Below are 23852 nucleotides of genomic sequence, written 5' to 3'. Positions count from 1 at the left end.
GAGTGGATCATCGCAAGCGGTGTCTGTGTGCTTAATACGGCCAGCCAGGTGTTCACGTTCGATAATCACCGCTCCAGAAGTGATATCGACGTGACCTTCACCAACGAAGCAGCGCGTGTGTGGGCAACATACGAATGGAGAGTTGACTTCTGGGAGCTGAGTGACCACAACATCATCACTGTTGAGGTTACTCCAGATCCAAGCAGTACCGTTGAGAGCCTAGCTCCGGTACCGCAATGGAGGCTCTCCAATGCAAGTTGGCGAAGATTCAGAGTAGAACTAAGGGATGTAGCTGAATGTCTCGAGGAACTGGAGGAATCGCCGTTGGATGATCATGTGTCAGCCCTTCGCTCCATCGTACACGAAGTGTGCGACAGGGTAATAGGGCGCAGGATACCTGCAGCAAGGGGAAACGTAATATGGTGGAATCCTGAACTGAGTACCAAGCGCCAAGAGGTCAGGAGACTGAGGCGCAGGCTGCAGGCAGCTCGTCGGAGTGGCACCGGCGATGTTGAGCGACTTGCCGCTGGATTAAGGCTTGCCTCAGGCCAGTATAAGAAGCTTATCCTGATGACAAAGGAACAAAACTGGCGGGACTTCGTGGGACGGCACAAGGATGATCCATGGGGGCACGCCTACCGAATATGCCGAGGCCGGAAAAAGACAACCGATCTTGGATGTCTTAGGTCGAACGGCGCGCTACTTACGACATGGCACGACTGCGCAGATATACTCCTCCGCAACTTCTTCCCTGTTGCGGAATCCACAGTGCGTGAGGGTATAACTCCTGCTGCTCCACCGACCCTCGAAGCCTTCGAGGTGGCAACCAGCGTCGCGAAGCTGAGAAGCCGGCGATCGCCGGGAATGGACGGCATCACGGGTGGGATCGTCAAGGAGGTATGGCGTGCTATCCCTCAGCACCTGACGAAGTTGTACTCTCGATGCCTCTCGGAAGGATATTTTCCTGCCGAGTGGAAACACCCGAGAGTGATACCGCTGGTAAAGGGGCCAGATAAGGACAGGAGCGATCCTGCCTCTTATCGTGGCATATGCCTTTTGCCAGTGTTCGGAAAGGTGCTGGAAGGGATCATGGTGAATCGACTGAAGGATGTGCTACCGGATGGCTGCAGATGGCAATTTGGATTTCGGCCTGGACGCTGCGTTGAGGATGCGTGGATGCACGCTAAAAACACCGTTTCCACCAGCCGCGAGAGGAGGGTGCTGGGAATCTTTGTTGATTTCAAGGGTGCCTTCGACAATGTTGAGTGGAACGCGGTGCTGGATCGGCTTATCGACGTCGGCTGTCGAGAGATAGACTTGTGGAAAAGTTATTTCTCCGGTCGAAGTGCCAGTATCATCAGCAGTTACGAAGCGGCCACAGTGTCGGTTACACGGGGCTGCCCGCAAGGGTCCGTCAGTGGTCCATTTATTTGGAACCTACTGATGGATGTGCTGCTTCAGCGCCTGGAGCCACATTGTGCTCTGAGCGCGTTTGCAGATGACTTGCTACTTTTCGTCGATGGGAATTCCCGTGCCGATCTGGAGCGAAAGGGCGAGCAGTTGATGGACATCGTGGGAGCCTGGGGAGCTGAGGTTGGAGTGAGTGTGTCAACCAGCAAGACGGCAATCATGTTGCTGAAAGGGAATCTTTCAGACACTAGGAGACCGACCGTACGGTTTGCTGGAGCAAGCCTGCCATACGTCACCAAATGCCGGTACCTTGGCATCTTAGTCGGCGAGCGGATGAGCTTTCTCCCGCATATCTCTGCTCTCAGAGATCGGCTGGCTGGAGTTGCCGGAGGGCTAGCACGGGTGCTCCGAGTCGATTGGGGGCTCAGCTCCCGTGCTAAGAGGACGATATACAGCGGACTCATGGTCCCCTGTGCACTCTTCGGTGCCTCGGTCTGGTACAAGGCGGCGAGCAAGGGCAAGTCCTTAAGACTCCTCACCTCGTGCCAGAGGACCATCCTATTAGGATGCCTACCGGTATGCCGCACAGTGTCCACGGTGGCACTGCAGGTGCTTGCTGGTGCTCCTCCAATGGATTTAGATGCTCACAGGATGGCAGTGAAGTTTAAGCTCAGAAAGCACGTTCCCCTGGACGAGAGCGACTGGCTCTATGGACAGGACTTGTCTGTGTTGGACTGGAAATCCAAGATGGCTCTGCTAGACGAATGTCTGCTAAATGAGTGGCAACTCAGATGGGACCAAGCGGCTCACGGTTTTGTGACTCGCCAGTTTTTCCCAGAGGCAGCGTTCGTCTACAAGAGGAAGGACTTTGTCTTCACCTTAAGAGCCGGATTCTTGCTGACAGGACACGGGTCGTTCAACGCTTTCCTCCATGGTAGAACCCTCAGCACCACAACCGCATGCTCATGTGGAGAGGAGAGTGAGGACTGGCTTCACGTACTATGTGAGTGCCGCCTCTATAGCGATTTGCGTGACTTGGATGCCCTTGGCATTGTTCGAGTCCAAGAACGATGGAACGTCGCAGGAGTAGTCGAGACCCCAGAACGGATGCGTCTCCTAGGAGCTTTTGCTGATGCTGCCTTCTCGAGGCGTAGGATGGAAGCGACGAGGGATGAACCGCAGGCGCCGGGACAATAGTCCCAAAACCCCCTTGCCGTGTGGCAACGGCGAAGAATACTGCCACAGCTTGTCATTGCTTGTCGTAGGAGGCGACTAATATGACATGGTTGCCCCATCCGAGCTTGTCGGAGCTGAAGGGGTGAGGCCCACCGAGCCTGAAATTTCGGTGCCACGGGTTGAGTGGTTCTCCAAGGCTACTCATTGAGGTCGGCCCCCTAGTGGGAGTTTCGTGGTGGCTGTGGTTGACACCTATATCGCGGGTAGAGTCCCCGGGCTCGACGTGGATGTTGCGTTAATACAACTCGGGTGCTGCGACCCAAAGAACAGTAGAGATTTTAGATAGATCTCGCCCCTATGCAAGGGGGAGTGCTTGCCCGACAAGCAAGTACTTAAATTGCTACTGGGGTGGTTGCTATGTACATAGCTATAGCTTCTAGTCCAGGGCGTTGGTTTGGCGCTTAACCCAGACCCTTGCATTATATACTCCCTTGTGGGTATATTAGAATGCCGTGGCTGTAATCCCTTCAGTGCGGAACACGTCACGTTAAATAAGTTCGGAGGGATCCGAGACACACCTGTCCCTATCTACTATCTAGCGAAACCACAGCCAAGGGAACGGGCTTGGAATAATTAGCGGGGAAAGAAGACCCTTTTGAGCTTGACTCTAATCTGGCAGTGTAAGGAGACATAAGAGGTGTAGAATAAGTGGGAGATATTAGACCTCGGTTTGGTATCGCCAATGAAATACCACTACTCTTATTGTTTCCTTACTTACTTGATTAAATGGAACGTGTATCATTTCCTAGCCATTATACGGATATATTTATTATATCTTATGGTATTGGGTTTTGATGCAAGCTTCTTGATCAAAGTATCACGAGTTTGTTATATAATCGCAAACAAATTCTTTAATAAAACGGTGCATTTATGTATTTTTGATTTGAAAATTTGGTATAACTCCAATTACTCAGGTATGATCCAATTCAAGGACATTGCCAGGTAGGGAGTTTGACTGGGGCGGTACATCTCTCAAATAATAACGGAGGTGTCCCAAGGCCAGCTCAGTGCGGACAGAAACCACACATAGAGCAAAAGGGCAAATGCTGACTTGATCTCGGTGTTCAGTACACACAGGGACAGCAAAAGCTCGGCCTATCGATCCTTTTGGTTTAAAGAGTTTTTAACAAGAGGTGTCAGAAAAGTTACCATAGGGATAACTGGCTTGTGGCGGCCAATCGTTCATAGCGACGTCGCTTTTTGATCCTTCGATGTCGGCTCTTCCTATCATTGTGAAGCAAAATTCACCAAGCGTTGGATTGTTCACCCATGCAAGGGAACGTGAGCTGGGTTTAGACCGTCGTGAGACAGGTTAGTTTTACCCTACTAATGACAAAACGTTGTTGCGACAGCATTCCTGCGTAGTACGAGAGGAACCGCAGGTACGGACCAATGGCACAATACTTGTTCGAGCGAACAGTGGTATGACGCTACGTCCGTTGGATTATGCCTGAACGCCTCTAAGGTCGTATCCGTGCTGGACTGCAATGATAAATAAGGGGCAATTTGCATTGTATGGCTTCTAAACCATTTAAAGTTTATAATTTACTTTTTAAACGACAATGGATGTGATGCCAATGTAATTTGTAACATAGTAAATTGGGAGGATCTTTGATCACCTGATGCCGCGCTAGTTACATATAAAAGCATTATTTAATACAATGACAAAGCCTAGAATCAATTGTAAACGACTTTTGTAACAGGCAAGGTGTTGTAAGTGGTTGAGCAGCTGCCATACTGCGATCCACTGAAGCTTATCCTTTGCTTGATGATTCGATAATAAAATTGCAAAATTTATTTGTTGTGTTGAACTTCTTATATAAAGTTCAACCAACAATCTATTTGTATGTATTGATTGTTTGCTTGGCTTTGTGGCGAATTTTTAATCCTTTATATATTACATTCCTAAGGTCTAGATTTTCAAGTAAGAGACCAATTTGATTAACATATCAATATAAGTACAACTCGACCATCTAATAATAACAATATGAATCGTCATCTTATTAGTGACGCGAAGATTGGCAAACATATAATATAAAAATATTCCTAAGGTCTAGATTTTCAAGTAAGAGACCAATTTGATTAACATATCAATATAAGTACAACTCGACCATCTAATAATAACAATATGAATCGTCATCTTATTAGTGACGCGAAGATTGGCAAACATATAATATAAAAATATTCCTAAGGTCTAGATTTTCAAGTAAGAGACCAATTTGATTAACATATCAATATAAGTACAACTCGACCATCTAATAATAACAATATGAATCGTCATCTTATTACTGACGCGAAGATTGGCAAACATATAATATACAAATATTCCTAAGGTCTAGATTTTCAAGTAAGAGACCAATTTGATTAACATATCAATATAAGTACAACTCGACCATCTAATAATAACAATATGAATCGTCATCTTATTACTGACGCGAAGATTGGCAAACATATAATATAAAAATATTCCTAAGGTCTAGATTTTCAAGTAAGAGACCAATTTGATTAACATATCAATATAAGTACAACTCGACCATCTAATAATAACAATATGAATCGTCATCTTTTTAGTGACGCGAAGATTGGCAAACATATAATATAAAAATATTCCTAAGGTCTAGAATCTTAAGCAATAGACCAATTCAACTAAGAGTTGACGTATAAAAATATGTTCCTTTTAATGTTAGCAAAATTTTATCGTCACATACTGTTAGTGACGCGAACGTTTTTTTCTCCATGTTTATATGAATGTTTATTCAAAGGTAGAAAGGCAGGATCGGTATTTTATAAGTGAAGCGATAAAAAAATATTATGCAATAGGACATCTATTTATAAATATTTTTAAGTCTTAGAAATTCAAGTAAAGAGATTCAAGAAATTCATTCAACTTAGAGCGCACATATAATTAAAACTATTCCTGAGGTTTAGAAACCAAATTAAATAAAGAGGACATATAAACGTATGTGGTATTTTGATGGTAGTAAAAATGTATCGCGATATTATTAGTGACGCGACCAATTTTTATACTCTTTGCTCCATGTGCAAATATATCTAGTGTTTAGATAGTCAATTAAAAATGACAATTTTAACTAAAAGACTTAAAAAAGTGTTTGTCAAACTTATAATTTTGTCAATACTATATAAAACGCCAATCATATCCTTATAAAAGTAAATACGGTATATGGTTATAAATACAAAACCATATATAAATAAAAAAATGAAATCGTATGTATATGGCTTATAGGTATAATACCTATAAGGCATAATAATGTATAATATTAGCAAATATACATATAAAAGTGCATAAATTGTATAGATATGGCATAAAGAAGGCATTTATGAGAATAGCTAGTAGAATTTGCCCATACACTACTAGCGAAATGAGATATTTATACCTAGTGAGGGCGGCACTAGTACTATAAATTGTGGCAAAATAAATCTTATGCAAATGCATAGGATTTTGTCAATACCGTACAAAAAACTAAGTAAAACGTATGGATATTGAAAAATAAATGGATTATATTCATAAAATACGATTATTTCTTGCATTCTCTTGTTATACGAGAGAATATCATACGGAGCGGGCAGCAATCGTATGGATGTGGCTTATAGGTATAATACCTATAAGGCATAATAATGTATAATATAGCAAATATACATATAAAAGTGCATGAATTGTATAGATATGGCATATAAGTGACATATTTATGAGAATAGCTAGTAGAATTTCCCCATACACTACTAGCGAAATGAGATATTTATACCTAGTGAGGGCGGCACTAGTACTATAAATTGTGGCAAAATAAATCTTATGCAAATGCATAGGATTTTGTCAATACCATACATAAACCGTATGGATATTGAGAAGTTAATAGATTACATCTATAATATGAGAAGTATTTTAGTATTCTTATTAAATAAGAGAATACTATAAGGGTGAGTGGCAAAGAGAATTGAATATACCCGAATGGGAGACAGCGTGTCCAAAAACTACTATAGGTGGTGTGGCAAATATGAGGAAGGCAATATATCCATATAATGAAAATAAAAGTGCGTTTTCTTATTATATAAGAGAACACTATATGGGTGAGTGGCAAAGTAAATTGAATATACCCGAATGGGAGACAGCGTGTCCAAAAACTACTATAGGTGGTGTGGCAAATATGAGGAAGGCAATATATCCATATAATGAAAATAAAAGTGCGTTTTCTTATTATATAAGAGAACACTATATGGGTGAGTGGCAAAGTAAATTGAATATACCCGAATGGGAGACAGCGTGTCCAAAAACTACTATAGGTGGTGTGGCAAATATGAGGAAGGCAATATATCCATATAATGAATATAAAAGTGCGTTGTCTTATTATATAAGAGAACACTATATGGGTGAGTGGCAAAGTAAATTGAATATACCCGAATGGGAGACAGCGTGTCCAAAAACTACTATAGGATGGTCAATGGGCCGGCCGTCTGCTATTGACATATGTCAGTAGAGAAGATATTATCCGTCAAATTTGTTTCTTTATTCATTTATTTGAATACGAGACTTGGCTCCGCGGTTAATATTTTAAGCCCAAAGATAATAACGTTGAAACAAAGGCCAAGTTTCTATTGTACATAGAATAACAAATTGTTTCCGAATTTTATCGTTAATTTTAGGAGGTAGGCTAACATGATTTATATTATATGTGTATTATTAAATAATAATAGTACATAAAAGTCTACCAAAGAAATATAAAAATGTAATTATGAATACATTTTCAATATTAATATCAACTTATATTGTTGATAATAAAAAATAGCTATTAAGAGAGTTATTTAAGAAATTATATAATATATAATAAAGAGTATATATATAAATAATATATAAGTATATATTATTTAAGAAATAAATATAGTAGTAATAATTATATATATACACTCGGTTCTATTTTATATATTACCAGAGACTTATATGGATATATATAGATAAATTTTAAATTTATCGTCAAAATACAAATGATTAACTCAATATCTTATATTGGTTAAACAAAAATTGTACATGTGTGGATACAATATATTATGTATGTCGAACAAAAATGATATTTTAGAATGAAATGTGCATATATAAAGAAAATATATGAAAAATAAATATTGTGTTTATAAAGAATATGATTCTTTTTGACATCAATAAAAACTTGTTATTATTAGTGGCGAAACAAGTATAAATTGGAAAACAAACGTATACGAATGCTATATAAAAATTGCCGTATTCGATAGAAATAAAATCTATAACAACATATATATTGCTAATTTCTATTCAAAAAATATGAATGAAATATGAATAAAAACATTATTCTGGTTGATCCTGCCAGTAGTTATATGCTTGTCTCAAAGATTAAGCCATGCATGTCTAAGTACACACGAATTAAAAGTGAAACCGCAAAAGGCTCATTATATCAGTTATGGTTCCTTAGATCGTTAACAGTTACTTGGATAACTGTGGTAATTCTAGAGCTAATACATGCAATTAAAACATGAACCTTATGGAACATGTGCTTTTATTAGGCTAAAACCAAGCGATCGCAAGATCGTTATATTGGTTGAACTCTAGATAACATGCAGATCGTATGGTCTTGTACCGACGACAGATCTTTCAAATGTCTGCCCTATCAACTTTTGATGGTAGTATCTAGGACTACCATGGCTGCAACGGGTAACGGGGAATCAGGGTTCGATTCCGGAGAGGGAGCCTGAGAAACGGCTACCACATCTAAGGAAGGCAGCAGGCGCGTAAATTACCCACTCCCAGCTCGGGGAGGTAGTGACGAAAAATAACAATACAGGACTCATATCTGAGGCCCTGTAATTGGAATGAGTACACTTTAAATCCTTTAACAAGGACCAATTGGAGGGCAAGTCTGGTGCCAGCAGCCGCGGTAATTCCAGCTCCAATAGCGTATATTAAAGTTGTTGCGGTTAAAACGTTCGTAGTTGAACTTGTGCTTCATACGGGTAGTACAACTTACAATTGTGGTTAGTACTATACCTTTATGTATGTAAGCGTATTACCGGTGGAGTTCTTACATGTGCTTAGATACTTGTATTTTTTCATATGTTCCTCCTATTTAAAAACCTGCATTAGTGCTCTTAAACGAGTGTTATTGTGGGCCGGTACAATTACTTTGAACAAATTAGAGTGCTTAAAGCAGGCTTCAAATGCCTGAATATTCTGTGCATGGGATAATGAAATAAGACCTCTGTTCTGCTTTCATTGGTTTTCAGATCAAGAGGTAATGATTAATAGAAGCAGTTTGGGGGCATTAGTATTACGACGCGAGAGGTGAAATTCTTGGACCGTCGTAAGACTAACTTAAGCGAAAGCATTTGCCAAAGATGTTTTCATTAATCAAGAACGAAAGTTAGAGGTTCGAAGGCGATCAGATACCGCCCTAGTTCTAACCATAAACGATGCCAGCTAGCAATTGGGTGTAGCTACTTTTATGGCTCTCTCAGTCGCTTCCCGGGAAACCAAAGCTTTTGGGCTCCGGGGGAAGTATGGTTGCAAAGCTGAAACTTAAAGGAATTGACGGAAGGGCACCACCAGGAGTGGAGCCTGCGGCTTAATTTGACTCAACACGGGAAAACTTACCAGGTCCGAACATAAGTGTGTAAGACAGATTGATAGCTCTTTCTCGAATCTATGGGTGGTGGTGCATGGCCGTTCTTAGTTCGTGGAGTGATTTGTCTGGTTAATTCCGATAACGAACGAGACTCAAATATATTAAATAGATATCTTCAGGATTATGGTGTTGAAGCTTATATAGCCTTCATTCATGGTGGCAGTAAAATGTTTATTGTGTTTGAATGTGTTTATATAAGTGGAGCCGTACCTGTTGGTTTGTCCCATTATAAGGACACTAGCTTCTTAAATGGACAAATTGCGTCTAGCAATAATGAGATTGAGCAATAACAGGTCTGTGATGCCCTTAGATGTCCTGGGCTGCACGCGCGCTACAATGAAAGTATCAACGTGTATTTCCTAGACCGAGAGGTCCGGGTAAACCGCTGAACCACTTTCATGCTTGGGATTGTGAACTGAAACTGTTCACATGAACTTGGAATTCCCAGTAAGTGTGAGTCATTAACTCGCATTGATTACGTCCCTGCCCTTTGTACACACCGCCCGTCGCTACTACCGATTGAATTATTTAGTGAGGTCTCCGGACGTGATCACTGTGACGCCTTGCGTGTTACGGTTGTTTCGCAAAAGTTGACCGAACTTGATTATTTAGAGGAAGTAAAAGTCGTAACAAGGTTTCCGTAGGTGAACCTGCGGAAGGATCATTAATGTTTTAATATCCTTACCGTTAATAAAATATTTGTTTATATTATAATAAATACATTATAGTATTACAAATAAAATATGAATTGCCAAAATGTATATGAGATCTATTATAGATCAAATGAAATTTCGAACAAGCAAATCGAAATAATGCAAATATTAAAATTATATATTGTATTTAATACATATGAGAGAAATTAATAAGCAGCCAAAGCAAACAAATAAAAATTCGAACAAGCAAATCGAATTATTAAAATAATAATATTAAATTATTATTGTATATCCTTACCGTTAATAAAATATTTGTTTATATTATAATAAATACATTATAATAATACAAATAAAATATGAATTGCCAAAATGTATATGAGATCTAATATAGATCAAATAAAATTTCGAACAAGCAAATCGAAATAATGCAAATATTAAAATTATATATTGTATTTAATACATATGAGAGAAATAATAAGCAGCCAAAGCAAACAAATAAAAATTCGAACAAGCAAATCGAATTATTAAAATAATAATATTAAATTATTATTGTATATCCTTACCGTTAATAAAATATTTGTTTATATTATAATAAATACATTATAGTAATACAAATAAAATATGAATTGCCAAAATGTATATGATCTAATATAGATCAAATGAAATTTCGAACAAGCAAATCGAAATAATGCAAATATTAAAATTATATATTGTATTTAATACATATGAGAGAAATAATTAGCAGCCAAAACAAACAAATAAAAATTCGAACAAGCAAATCGAATTATTAAAATAATTATATTAAATTATTATTGTATATAAACACAATTAAAATACTGTGTGTATATGGACCATAATATACACGCGTTGCGATATGTATTGTTCATCTCAGTTATGCGCATACATTGGATTATGCAACAACCTAAAATGTACAATGTTGTACCTGGTTTTATACAGGTTAATGTTTTATATAAATTTCAATTTATATCGCTAAAAAAGTATTAATATATATATATATATATTTATTTACAATAAATGCAATTTAAAAAGAAATACTTTGATATATATTGGTTATATAAAACTAAGACATTTCGCAGCATTCGTTTTAGGTATAAAAATAAATTTATTGAAGGAATTGATATATGCCAGTAAAATGGTGTATTTTTAATTTCTTTCAATAAAAACATATTTGACAAAATTAAGAAACCAATTTATAAAACTCTAAGCGGTGGATCACTCGGCTCATGGGTCGATGAAGAACGCAGCAAACTGTGCGTCATCGTGTGAACTGCAGGACACATGAACATCGACATTTTGAACGCATATCGCAGTCCATGCTGTTATGTACTTTAATTAATTTTATAGTGCTGCTTGGACTACATATGGTTGAGGGTTGTAAGACTATGCTAATTAAGTTGCTTATACAAATTTTATAATGAAATTTTATAAGCATATGGTATATTATTGGATAATAATAATTTAATTATTTTATTCATAATATTAAAAAATATATGAAAAACATTATCTCACATTAGTAAATAATTTGAATGTGAAAAACGAAGAGAAATATTTTCTTTTTCAATCAAATGATACTGAGAAATGTCTAGCATAAAAATTTATCTAGAATTGTCTCTTATTAATGATTAGAAAATAGAAAACCGTTGACAATATTATTGTTCTTCGTTGATTCGTTAAATCAAACAAATGCCATTTATATACAGATATTATTAATATAACGAATTTAATAAAATGTTTTATCATTATATATAAAGAATTAATTGCATATAAAAGTTATACACAACCTCAACTCATATGGGACTACCCCCTGAATTTAAGCATATTAATTAGGGGAGGAAAAGAAACTAACAAGGATTTTCTTAGTAGCGGCGAGCGAAAAGAAATCAGTTCAGCACTAAGTCACTTTGTCTATATGGCAAATGTGAGATGCAGTGTATGGAGCGTCAATATTCTAGTATGAGAAATTAACGATTTAAGTCCTTCTTAAATGAGGCCATTTACCCATAGAGGGTGCCAGGCCCGTATAACGTTAATGATTACTAGATGATGTTTCCAAAGAGTCGTGTTGCTTGATAGTGCAGCACTAAGTGGGTGGTAAACTCCATCTAAAACTAAATATAACCATGAGACCGATAGTAAACAAGTACCGTGAGGGAAAGTTGAAAAGAACTCTGAATAGAGAGTTAAACAGTACGTGAAACTGCTTAGAGGTTAAGCCCGATGAACCTGAATATCCGTTATGGAAAATTCATCATTAGAATTGTAATATTTAAACAATATTATGATAATAGTGTGCATTTTTTCCATATAAGGACATTGTAATCTATTAGCATACCAAATTTATCATAAAATATAACTTATAGTTTATTCAAATTAATTTGCTTGCATTTTAACACAGAATAAATGTTATTAATTTGATAAAGTGCTGATAGATTTATATGAATACAGTGCGTTAATTTTTCGGAATTATATAATGGCATAATTATCATTGATTTTTGTGTTTATTATATGCACTTGTAGGATTAACAATGCGAAAGATTCAGGATACCTTCGGGACCCGTCTTGAAACACGGACCAAGGAGTCTAACATATGTGCAAGTTATTGGGATATAAACCTAATAGCGTAATTAACTTGACTAATAATGGGATTAGTTTTTTAACTATTTATAGCTAATTAACACAATCCCGGGGCGTTCTATATAGTTATGTATAATGATATTTATATTATTTATGCCTCTAACTGGAACGTACCTTGAGCATATATGCTGTGACCCGAAAGATGGTGAACTATACTTGATCAGGTTGAAGTCAGGGGAAACCCTGATGGAAGACCGAAACAGTTCTGACGTGCAAATCGATTGTCAGAATTGAGTATAGGGGCGAAAGACCAATCGAACCATCTAGTAGCTGGTTCCTTCCGAAGTTTCCCTCAGGATAGCTGGTGCATTTTAATATTATATAAAATAATCTTATCTGGTAAAGCGAATGATTAGAGGCCTTAGGGTCGAAACGATCTTAACCTATTCTCAAACTTTAAATGGGTAAGAACCTTAACTTTCTTGATATGAAGTTCAAGGTTATGATATAATGTGCCCAGTGGGCCACTTTTGGTAAGCAGAACTGGCGCTGTGGGATGAACCAAACGTAATGTTACGGTGCCCAAATTAACAACTCATGCAGATACCATGAAAGGCGTTGGTTGCTTAAAACAGCAGGACGGTGATCATGGAAGTCGAAATCCGCTAAGGAGTGTGTAACAACTCACCTGCCGAAGCAACTAGCCCTTAAAATGGATGGCGCTTAAGTTGTATACCTATACATTACCGCTAAAGTAGATGATTTTATTACTTGTAATATAAATTTTGAAACTTTAGTGAGTAGGAAGGTACAATGGTATGCGTAGAAGTGTTTGGCGTAAGCCTGCATGGAGCTGCCATTGGTACAGATCTTGGTGGTAGTAGCAAATAATCGAATGAGACCTTGGAGGACTGAAGTGGAGAAGGGTTTCGTGTGAACAGTGGTTGATCACGAGTTAGTCGGTCCTAAGTTCAAGGCGAAAGCCGAAAATTTTCAAGTAAAATACAAATGCCAAACAAATATATATATTATATAAAATCTAGCTAAATTAATATACTTGAATAATTTTGAACGAAAGGGAATACGGTTCCAATTCCGTAACCTGTTGAGTATCCGTTTGTTATTAAATATGGGCCTCGTGCTCATCCTGGCAACAGGAACGACCATAAAGAAGCCGTCGAGAGATATCGGAAGAGTTTTCTTTTCTGTTTTATAGCCGTACTACCATGGAAGTCTTTCGCAGAGAGATATGGTAGATGGGCTAGAAGAGCATGACATATACTGTTGTGTCGATATTTTCTCCTCGGACCTTGAAAATTTATGGTGGGGACACGCAAACTTCTCAACAGGCCGTACCAATATCCGCAGCTGGTCTCCAAGGTGAAGAGTCTCTAGTCGATAGAATAATGTAGGTAAGGGAAGTCGGCAAATTAGATCCGTAACTTCGGGATAAGGATTGGCTCTGAAGATTGAGATAGTCGGGCTTGATTGGGAAACAATAACATGGTTTATGTGCTCGTTCTGGGTAAATAGAGTTTCTAGCATTTATGTTAGTTACTTGTTCCCCGGATAGTTTAGTTACGTAGCCAATTGTGGAACTTTCTTGCTAAAATTTTTAAGAATACTAATTGGGTTAAACCAATTAGTTCTTATTAATTATAACGATTATCAATTAACAATCAATTCAGAACTGGCACGGACTTGGGGAATCCGACTGTCTAATTAAAACAAAGCATTGTGATGGCCCTAGCGGGTGTTGACACAATGTGATTTCTGCCCAGTGCTCTGAATGTCAAAGTGAAGAAATTCAAGTAAGCGCGGGTCAACGGCGGGAGTAACTATGACTCTCTTAAGGTAGCCAAATGCCTCGTCATCTAATTAGTGACGCGCATGAATGGATTAACGAGATTCCTACTGTCCCTATCTACCCACAGTCGGTGTTAGATTGCTCGTGCGAACAGACGTGTTTTCCGTACGCTCCGCGAGTGTAGCCAATATTGACTGATAGAGACCAGATACGAAGCTAGAAACAGCACGAAAATTCGTGTTTTGTGCCTGCGAACCCAGTGCGCGTGTTTTCCCTGTGTAAAAGTGGTGAAACCGGGTGAAATTGGGTTTTTCCCATTGGAAATTTTCCATTGCGCCACGTGTGTCACGAGAGAGGCGCTCTCTTGAGAGAGGAGTTAGGCTTATTTAGGCACATTTTGCCTAAAACAGCTGTGCGGTTTGTGTCATCGCTAAACTTTTATCAGCTGATCAGCTGATAGAGCTTTCCGACCAGCTGATAATAAAGGGGTAAGTCCTTGGTGGAAAAGCTTTTGGGTTGGAACTGCCGATAACCGGCGGATGGCGCCACCCAAAATGGATGTTGGAGATTCTGGCAGTGAGAGTGCTAGTAGTAGGGGAAGCAGTGGGGGCAGAGGACGACCCAGAGGTAAGCGCAATAAAGCGCCGCTGAGGGACGCCTCTAGGTGCAAGTTGATGGCACTGGATGCAACTGCCGCTGACACTGCGACAGCCCCTGCCACTGCCGCTGCCGCTGCCCCTGCTGCTGCCGCTGCCGCTGCGCCTGTCGCTGCCCTTGCCGCAGCCCCTGCCGCTCCCGCAGCCCCCGCCGCTGCTGCATCCTCTGCTGAACACGAGAAGACCTTCGTTGCACCAGCCAGTCCTCTAAAATCCTTCTCGGATAGGGAGTGGAGAGGTAATGGTGCCGTCGCTGCCGAGATGGGGGACATCCGATCGGAGATCGGTAGGATGTTCATGGTCTCCTATGCCAACCCGGCCACAAATGTGAAGGTGCAGTCCGTAGCCAACCGCTACGAGGAGGTTGTTGCAGCCCTCCTTATACGGATTGGAGTGCTTGAGGACCGCCTTAAGAAGCAGACACCGGTTGCCTCGGCCGTCTCATACGCAGCCGCCGCTGCTAGAGGCGCGCACCTTATCGCCTCACCTGCTGCCCCTGTCGCCCCCTATGCCCCTGTAGCCGCACCGCGGAAAATCCGGGAGACCTGGTCGGCAGTCGTTGCATGTGATGATCCGGCCTTATCAGGGAGGCAAATTGCGGACAAGGTCCGCAAAGAGGTAGCGCCTGCTTTGGGCGTCAGAGTGCATGAGGTGCGAGAGTTGAAGCGGGGCGGCGCGATTATTCGCACGCCATCGCAGGCGGAGATGTCGAAAATCGTTGCCTCCGCAAAATTCGCTGAGGTGGGCCTTAAGGTGTCCAAAAACACTGCCGCAAAACCCAGGGTGACGGTACAGGATGTGGACACCACTGTGACGCCGGATGAGTTCATGATGGAGTTAAAAGAGAAAAACTTCGAGGAGATGTCGCTGAAGGAGTTCCAGAAGGCGGTAGTCCTGGCGACCAAGCCCTGGTCAGCAGCTAACAGCGCCACTATAAACGTGACGCTGGAAGTAGATGATCAGGCGTTGGCCGTTCTCGAAAGCGGGAGGGTGTATATCAAGTGGTTCTCTTACCGCTGCCGCTCTCAAGTGCGCACCTATGCGTGCCACCGATGCCTTGGTTTTGACCACAAAGTCAGCGAGTGTCGGTACGCTAGAGAAAACCAGGTCTGCCGCCAGTGCGGACAGAACGACCACGTCGCGGCGAAGTGCAAAAATGCGGTGGACTGCCGTAACTGCCGCCATAAAGGGCTACCCTCGGGGCACTATATGCTCTCGGGTGGATGCCCGATATATAGCGCTGTGCTAGCCAGGGTGCAAGCTAGACATTAACATGTTCAGCTTCATCCAAGCGAATTGTGGTCGAGGCCGTTGCGCTGTCATCGAGCTTGCAAAGCGGATGAGAGATGCTGGCCACCTGTTCGCACTCATTCAGGAGCCCTATGTGGACGCAGGCAAGCGTCTCACTGGACTCCCTGGAGGCATGAGAATCTTCGCTGACAAAAGGAAGAAAGCTGCCATCATCGTGGACGACCCGTCTGCCATCTGCATGCCCATCGAGACATTGACGACGGATTATGGAGTGTGCGTGAGTGTCACAGGAAAATACGGCACCATTTTTCTGTCCTCCGTATACTGCCAGTACTCAGCTGCCCTGCAGCCCTACACTGACTACCTGGATACGGTTCTGCTGCTAGCCAGCAGGACACCGACAATCCTCGGACTTGATGCGAATGCGGTTTCCCCGATGTGGTTCAGCAAAACTCCAGCTAACTCTGGAGACCGTCTGAATCGCGAACGGGGACAGCACATGGACGAGTGGATCATCGCAAGCGGTGTCTGTGTGCTTAATACGGCCAGCCAGGTGTTCACGTTCGATAATCACCGCTCCAGAAGTGATATTGACGTGACCTTCACCAACGAAGCAGCGCGTGTGTGGGCAACATACGAATGGAGAGTTGACTTCTGGGAGCTGAGTGACCACAACATCATCACTGTTGAGGTTACTCCAGATCCAAGCAGTACCGTTGAGAGCCTAGCTCCGGTACCGCAATGGAGGCTCTCCAATGCAAGTTGGCGAAGATTCAGAGTAGAACTAAGGGATGTAGCTGAATGTCTCGAGGAACTGGAGGAATCGCCGTTGGATGATCATGTGTCAGCCCTTCGCTCCATCGTACACGAAGTGTGCGACAGGGTAATAGGGCGCAGGATACCTGCAGCAAGGGGAAACGTAATATGGTGGAATCCTGAACTGAGTACCAAGCGCCAAGAGGTCAGGAGACTGAGGCGCAGGCTGCAGGCAGCTCGTCGGAGTGGCACCGGCGATGTTGAGCGACTTGCCGCTGGATTAAGGCTTGCCTCAGGCCAGTATAAGAAGCTTATCCTGATGACAAAGGAACAAAACTGGCGGGACTTCGTGGGACGGCACAGGCCAGTATAAGAAGCTTATCCTGATGACAAAGGAACAAAACTGGCGGGACTTCGTGGGACGGCACAAGGATCCATGGGGGCACGCCTACCGAATATGCCGAGGCCGGAAAAAGACAACCGATCTTGGATGTCTTAGGTCGAACGGCGCGCTACTTACGACATGGCACGACTGCGCAGATATACTCCTCCGCAACTTCTTCCCTGTTGCGGAATCCACAGTGCGTGAGGGTATAACTCCTGCTGCTCCACCGACCCTCGAAGCCTTCGAGGTGGCAACCAGCGTCGCGAAGCTGAGAAGCCGGCGATCGCCGGGAATGGACGGCATCACGGGTGGGATCGTCAAGGAGGTATGGCGTGCTATCCCTCAGCACCTGACGAAGTTGTACTCTCGATGCCTCTCGGAAGGATATTTTCCTGCCGAGTGGAAACACCCGAGAGTGATACCGCTGGTAAAGGGGCCAGATAAGGACAGGAGCGATCCTGCCTCTTATCGTGGCATATGCCTTTTGCCAGTGTTCGGAAAGGTGCTGGAAGGGATCATGGTGAATCGACTGAAGGATGTGCTACCGGATGGCTGCAGATGGCAATTTGGATTTCGGCCTGGACGCTGCGTTGAGGATGCGTGGATGCACGCTAAAAACACCGTTTCCACCAGCCGCGAGAGGAGGGTGCTGGGAATCTTTGTTGATTTCAAGGGTGCCTTCGACAATGTTGAGTGGAACGCGGTGCTGGATCGGCTTATCGACGTCGGCTGTCGAGAGATAGACTTGTGGAAAAGTTATTTCTCCGGTCGAAGTGCCAGTATCATCAGCAGTTACGAAGCGGCCACAGTGTCGGTTACACGGGGCTGCCCGCAAGGGTCCGTCAGTGGTCCATTTATTTGGAACCTACTGATGGATGTGCTGCTTCAGCGCCTGGAGCCACATTGTGCTCTGAGCGCGTTTGCAGATGACTTGCTACTTTTCGTCGATGGGAATTCCCGTGCCGATCTGGAGCGAAAGGGCGAGCAGTTGATGGACATCGTGGGAGCCTGGGGAGCTGAGGTTGGAGTGAGTGTGTCAACCAGCAAGACGGCAATCATGTTGCTGAAAGGGAATCTTTCAGACACTAGGAGACCGACCGTACGGTTTGCTGGAGCAAGCCTGCCATACGTCACCAAATGCCGGTACCTTGGCATCTTAGTCGGCGAGCGGATGAGCTTTCTCCCGCATATCTCTGCTCTCAGAGATCGGCTGGCTGGAGTTGCCGGAGGGCTAGCACGGGTGCTCCGAGTCGATTGGGGGCTCAGCTCCCGTGCTAAGAGGACGATATACAGCGGACTCATGGTCCCCTGTGCACTCTTCGGTGCCTCAGTCTGGTACAAGGCGGCGAGCAAGGGCAAGTCCTTAAGACTCCTCACCTCGTGCCAGAGGACCATCCTATTAGGATGCCAACCGGTATGCCGCACAGTGTCCACGGTGGCACTGCAGGTGCTTGCTGGTGCTCCTCCAATGGATTTAGATGCTCACAGGATGGCAGTGAAGTTTAAGCTCAGAAAGCACGTTCCCCTGGACGAGAGCGACTGGCTCTATGGACAGGACTTGTCTGTGTTGGACTGGAAATCCAAGATGGCTCTGCTAGACGAATGTCTGCTAAATGAGTGGCAACTCAGATGGGACCAAGCGGCTCACGGTTTTGTGACTCGCCAGTTTTTCCCAGAGGCAGCGTTCGTCTACAAGAGGAAGGACTTTGTCTTCACCTTAAGAGCCGGATTCTTGCTGACAGGACACGGGTCGTTCAACGCTTTCCTCCATGGTAGAACCCTCAGCACCACAACCGCATGCTCATGTGGAGAGGAGAGTGAGGACTGGCTTCACGTACTATGTGAGTGCCGCCTCTATAGCGATTTGCGTGACTTGGATGCCCTTGGCATTGTTCGAGTCCAAGAACGATGGAACGTCGCAGGAGTAGTCGAGACCCCAGAACGGATGCGTCTCCTAGGAGCTTTTGCTGATGCTGCCTTCTCGAGGCGTAGGATGGAAGCGACGAGGGATGAACCGCAGGCGCCGGGACAATAGTCCCAAAACCCCCTTGCCGTGTGGCAACGGCGAAGAATACTGCCACAGCTTGTCATTGCTTGTCGTAGGAGGCGACTAATATGACATGGTTGCCCCATCCGAGCTTGTCGGAGCTGAAGGGGTGAGGCCCACCGAGCCTGAAATTTCGGTGCCACGGGTTGAGTGGTTCTCCAAGGCTACTCATTGAGGTCGGCCCCCTAGTGGGAGTTTCGTGGTGGCTGTGGTTGACACCTATATCGCGGGTAGAGTCCCCGGGCTCGACGTGGATGTTGCGTTAATACAACTCGGGTGCTGCGACCCAAAGAACAGTAGAGATTTTAGATAGATCTCGCCCCTATGCAAGGGGGAGTGCTTGCCCGACAAGCAAGTACTTAAATTGCTACTAGGGTGGTTGCTATGTACATAGCTATAGCTTCTAGTCCAGGGCGTTGGTTTGGCGCTTAACCCAGACCCTTGCATTATATACTCCCTTGTGGGTATATTAGAATGCCGTGGCTGTAATCCCTTCAGTGCGGAACACGTCACGTTAAATAAGTTCGGAGGGATCCGAGACACCCCTGTCCCTATCTACTCAGTCGGTGTTAGATTGCTCGTGCGAACAGACGTGTTTTCCGTACGCTCCGCGAGTGTAGCCAATATTGACTGATAGAGACCAGATACGAAGCTAGAAACAGCACGAAAATTCGTGTTTTGTGCCTGCGAACCCAGTGCGCGTGTTTTCCCTGTGTAAAAGTGGTGAAACCGGGTGAAATTGGGTTTTTCCCATTGGAAATTTTCCATTGCGCCACGTGTGTCACGAGAGAGGCGCTCTCTTGAGAGAGGAGTTAGGCTTATTTAGGCACATTTTGCCTAAAACAGCTGTGCGGTTTGTGTCATCGCTAAACTTTTATCAGCTGATCAGCTGATAGAGCTTTCCGACCAGCTGATAATAAAGGGGTAAGTCCTTGGTGGAAAAGCTTTTGGGTTGGAACTGCCGATAACCGGCGGATGGCGCCACCCAAAATGGATGTTGGAGATTCTGGCAGTGAGAGTGCTAGTAGTAGGGGAAGCAGTGGGGGCAGAGGACGACCCAGAGGTAAGCGCAATAAAGCGCCGCTGAGGGACGCCTCTAGGTGCAAGTTGATGGCACTGGATGCAACTGCCGCTGACACTGCGACAGCCCCTGCCGCTGCCGCTGCCGCTGCCCCTGCTGCTGCCGCTGCCGCTGCGCCTGTCGCTGCCCTTGCCGCAGCCCCTGCCGCTCCCGCAGCCCCCGCCGCTGCTGCATCCTCTGCTGAACACGAGAAGACCTTCGTTGCACCAGCCAGTCCTCTAAAATCCTTCTCGGATAGGGAGTGGAGAGGTAATGGTGCCGTCGCTGCCGAGATGGGGGACATCCGATCGGAGATCGGTAGGATGTTCATGGTCTCCTATGCCAACCCGGCCACAAATGTGAAGGTGCAGTCCGTAGCCAACCGCTACGAGGAGGTTGTTGCAGCCCTCCTTATACGGATTGGAGTGCTTGAGGACCGCCTTAAGAAGCAGACACCGGTTGCCTCGGCCGTCTCATACGCAGCCGCCGCTGCTAGAGGCGCGCACCTTATCGCCTCACCTGCTGCCCCTGTCGCCCCCTATGCCCCTGTAGCCGCACCGCGGAAAATCCGGGAGACCTGGTCGGCAGTCGTTGCATGTGATGATCCGGCCTTATCAGGGAGGCAAATTGCGGACAAGGTCCGCAAAGAGGTAGCGCCTGCTTTGGGCGTCAGAGTGCATGAGGTGCGAGAGTTGAAGCGGGGCGGCGCGATTATTCGCACGCCATCGCAGGCGGAGATGTCGAAAATCGTTGCCTCCGCAAAATTCGCTGAGGTGGGCCTTAAGGTGTCCAAAAACACTGCCGCAAAACCCAGGGTGACGGTACAGGATGTGGACACCACTGTGACGCCGGATGAGTTCATGATGGAGTTAAAAGAGAAAAACTTCGAGGAGATGTCGCTGAAGGAGTTCCAGAAGGCGGTAGTCCTGGCGACCAAGCCCTGGTCAGCAGCTAACAGCGCCACTATAAACGTGACGCTGGAAGTAGATGATCAGGCGTTGGCCGTTCTCGAAAGCGGGAGGGTGTATATCAAGTGGTTCTCTTACCGCTGCCGCTCTCAAGTGCGCACCTATGCGTGCCACCGATGCCTTGGTTTTGACCACAAAGTCAGCGAGTGTCGGTACGCTAGAGAAAACCAGGTCTGCCGCCAGTGCGGACAGAACGACCACGTCGCGGCGAAGTGCAAAAATGCGGTGGACTGCCGTAACTGCCGCCATAAAGGGCTACCCTCGGGGCACTATATGCTCTCGGGTGGATGCCCGATATATAGCGCTGTGCTAGCCAGGGTGCAAGCTAGACATTAACATGTTCAGCTTCATCCAAGCGAATTGTGGTCGAGGCCGTTGCGCTGTCATCGAGCTTGCAAAGCGGATGAGAGATGCTGGCCACCTGTTCGCACTCATTCAGGAGCCCTATGTGGACGCAGGCAAGCGTCTCACTGGACTCCCTGGAGGCATGAGAATCTTCGCTGACAAAAGGAAGAAAGCTGCCATCATCGTGGACGACCCGTCTGCCATCTGCATGCCCATCGAGACATTGACGACGGATTATGGAGTGTGCGTGAGTGTCACAGGAAAATACGGCACCATTTTTCTGTCCTCCGTATACTGCCAGTACTCAGCTGCCCTGCAGCCCTACACTGACTACCTGGATACGGTTCTGCTGCTAGCCAGCAGGACACCGACAATCCTCGGACTTGATGCGAATGCGGTTTCCCCGATGTGGTTCAGCAAAACTCCAGCTAACTCTGGAGACCGTCTGAATCGCGAACGGGGACAGCACATGGACGAGTGGATCATCGCAAGCGGTGTCTGTGTGCTTAATACGGCCAGCCAGGTGTTCACGTTCGATAATCACCGCTCCAGAAGTGATATCGACGTGACCTTCACCAACGAAGCAGCGCGTGTGTGGGCAACATACGAATGGAGAGTTGACTTCTGGGAGCTGAGTGACCACAACATCATCACTGTTGAGGTTACTCCAGATCCAAGCAGTACCGTTGAGAGCCTAGCTCCGGTACCGCAATGGAGGCTCTCCAATGCAAGTTGGCGAAGATTCAGAGTAGAACTAAGGGATGTAGCTGAATGTCTCGAGGAACTGGAGGAATCGCCGTTGGATGATCATGTGTCAGCCCTTCGCTCCATCGTACACGAAGTGTGCGACAGGGTAATAGGGCGCAGGATACCTGCAGCAAGGGGAAACGTAATATGGTGGAATCCTGAACTGAGTACCAAGCGCCAAGAGGTCAGGAGACTGAGGCGCAGGCTGCAGGCAGCTCGTCGGAGTGGCACCGGCGATGTTGAGCGACTTGCCGCTGGATTAAGGCTTGCCTCAGGCCAGTATAAGAAGCTTATCCTGATGACAAAGGAACAAAACTGGCGGGACTTCGTGGGACGGCACAAGGATGATCCATGGGGGCACGCCTACCGAATATGCCGAGGCCGGAAAAAGACAACCGATCTTGGATGTCTTAGGTCGAACGGCGCGCTACTTACGACATGGCACGACTGCGCAGATATACTCCTCCGCAACTTCTTCCCTGTTGCAGAATCCACAGTGCGTGAGGGTATAACTCCTGCTGCTCCACCGACCCTCGAAGCCTTCGAGGTGGCAACCAGCGTCGCGAAGCTGAGAAGCCGGCGATCGCCGGGAATGGACGGCATCACGGGTGGGATCGTCAAGGAGGTATGGCGTGCTATCCCTCAGCACCTGACGAAGTTGTACTCTCGATGCCTCTCGGAAGGATATTTTCCTGCCGAGTGGAAACACCCGAGAGTGATACCGCTGGTAAAGGGGCCAGATAAGGACAGGAGCGATCCTGCCTCTTATCGTGGCATATGCCTTTTGCCAGTGTTCGGAAAGGTGCTGGAAGGGATCATGGTGAATCGACTGAAGGATGTGCTACCGGATGGCTGCAGATGGCAATTTGGATTTCGGCCTGGACGCTGCGTTGAGGATGCGTGGATGCACGCTAAAAACACCGTTTCCACCAGCCGCGAGAGGAGGGTGCTGGGAATCTTTGTTGATTTCAAGGGTGCCTTCGACAATGTTGAGTGGAACGCGGTGCTGGATCGGCTTATCGACGTCGGCTGTCGAGAGATAGACTTGTGGAAAAGTTATTTCTCCGGTCGAAGTGCCAGTATCATCAGCAGTTACGAAGCGGCCACAGTGTCGGTTACACGGGGCTGCCCGCAAGGGTCCGTCAGTGGTCCATTTATTTGGAACCTACTGATGGATGTGCTGCTTCAGCGCCTGGAGCCACATTGTGCTCTGAACGCGTTTGCAGATGACTTGCTACTTTTCGTCGATGGGAATTCCCGTGCCGATCTGGAGC

The 23852-nt window shown here is 44.9% G+C and overlaps 2 non-coding genes and 1 pseudogene across 2 annotated transcripts; all 3 read left to right on the top strand.

The window, feature by feature from the left end:
* Positions 1-7980: 7980 nt before the first annotated feature.
* On the top strand, positions 7981-9975 carry LOC122817965 (small subunit ribosomal RNA). The gene has a single exon (XR_006367505.2). It is a non-coding gene; the product is annotated as a small subunit ribosomal RNA (ribosomal RNA).
* A 1203-nt stretch (positions 9976-11178) lies between these two features.
* On the top strand, positions 11179-11357 carry LOC127012031 (5.8S ribosomal RNA). Its single transcript, XR_007765454.1, has one exon. It is a non-coding gene; the product is annotated as a 5.8S ribosomal RNA (ribosomal RNA).
* A 402-nt stretch (positions 11358-11759) lies between these two features.
* Positions 11760-14543, top strand: LOC127012001 (large subunit ribosomal RNA; annotated as a pseudogene).
* The last annotated feature ends 9309 nt before the right edge of the window (positions 14544-23852 follow it).

Source organism: Drosophila biarmipes, unplaced genomic scaffold (assembly GCF_025231255.1).
Source record: "Drosophila biarmipes strain raj3 unplaced genomic scaffold, RU_DBia_V1.1 ptg000016l, whole genome shotgun sequence".
NCBI classification, from domain to species: Eukaryota; Metazoa; Arthropoda; class Insecta; order Diptera; family Drosophilidae; genus Drosophila; species Drosophila biarmipes.
The sequence above is the reverse complement of the archived record's forward strand: the minus strand, read 5'-3'. Positions and strand labels throughout refer to the sequence as shown.